At 42.3% G+C, this 1,349-nt stretch overlaps 1 pseudogene; it reads right to left on the bottom strand.

The window, feature by feature from the left end:
* Positions 1-503: 503 nt before the first annotated feature.
* Positions 504-938, bottom strand: LOC102140127 (cytochrome c oxidase subunit 6A1, mitochondrial pseudogene; annotated as a pseudogene).
* Positions 939-1,349: the final 411 nt, after the last annotated feature.

Here is a 1,349-nt window from a genome sequence, read left to right as displayed (position 1 = left end):
CTTTATAAAATTCGTTTGGGTTTCACAGAAAAATATATATAAAAATTAGCCGGGCATGGTGGCGGGCGCCTGTAGTCCCAGCTACTCAGGAGGCTGAGGCAGGAGAATGGCGTGAACCTGGGAGGCGGAGCTTGCAGTGAGCTGAGATTGTGCCACTGCACTCCAGCCTGGGCGACAGAGCGAGACTCTGTCTCAAAAATAAATAAATAATTTTTTAAATGAATACATTTTAAAATAACCCATAAAAGTATCAGGACCTTGCTCATAATTTCTAAAGTTTTCCCCTTACTCTTTCCTTTACAGGAGCTCAACCTTAAGATGAAAGTTTAAGAAATTGGTATTCAGAAAGGTTAAATGAAAAAATCGGATTAAAAGGAGTCAAATCATAGTAAAAGGAAGTCAGGTTTTTTTTTTTGTTTTTTGTTTTTTTTTAAGTTTAAGTTATTTATTTAAGCCATCTCCTGCCACAAGCAAAGGGATGGAAGACCAGTATACCAGTCACCATTTGATACAAGAAGATGAGCTTAAGGTCTCGTATACTTTTTCTGGTCCATGTGCAGAGTAATGGTCCAAACCAGTGCTGTGGTCCCTGGTGGTCCAGATTCTCTTTATTCATCTTCGTAGCCAGTTGGAAGTGGATTCATATGAGGGTTATGGAATAGAGTATGGTTACCATCTCCCCAGGGAAACGGCTTGGTCCTGATGCGGAGATGGGGGTAGGCGATGAACTTGGGTCTCTCGTGCTCGCCGTGGTGCGACTTCAGGTACACATTCAGCATGCTGACTGCCACCCCGGGGAGCGTGACAAAGAAGGTGAGGGTTTTCTACATGCGACCTGAGCCCTCTTCGCCATGGGTGCCACTTGACATAGGCTGCCCCAGCTGTGGGCCGGACCGACCCAGCCGCCGTGAGATCCGGGACACACCAACTGCCGCCATTTTCGACCTGGACTCGGAAGTCAGATTTTTAAAATTTTGTTAGTAATGATGAAATCTGGATGTACCCAAGTGAGACCACAGTGCAGTTAAGAGAGTGTGAAGTGAAGAAAGGGAACTAGATCTCTGTCTGATCTGAGGCCTTGTTGTTGAATCCTGAAGTGTGCTGGGCTTAGCAAAGTATTCTCTTTATTGAAAAACCACTAGTAAATGCATAGTTCATTCAAATTTTAGTGAATGATTATTCATACTATACAATAAAAGTTAAAGAGAAGAACAAAAACAACTTTTGATTTGAAGGACGTTAATGGTATTTTATTAACAAACTGTAAATAGTAACAGCATAAGCTGGATGGGAAGCTGCTTCCACAGGCCATAAATGCTTAATGTTTATTACCAATAAAAGTCAAAGGA

This window comes from Macaca fascicularis, chromosome X (genome assembly GCF_037993035.2).
Source record: "Macaca fascicularis isolate 582-1 chromosome X, T2T-MFA8v1.1".
Lineage (NCBI taxonomy): Eukaryota > Metazoa > Chordata > Mammalia > Primates > Cercopithecidae > Macaca > Macaca fascicularis.
The sequence above is the reverse complement of the archived record's forward strand: the minus strand, read 5'-3'. Positions and strand labels throughout refer to the sequence as shown.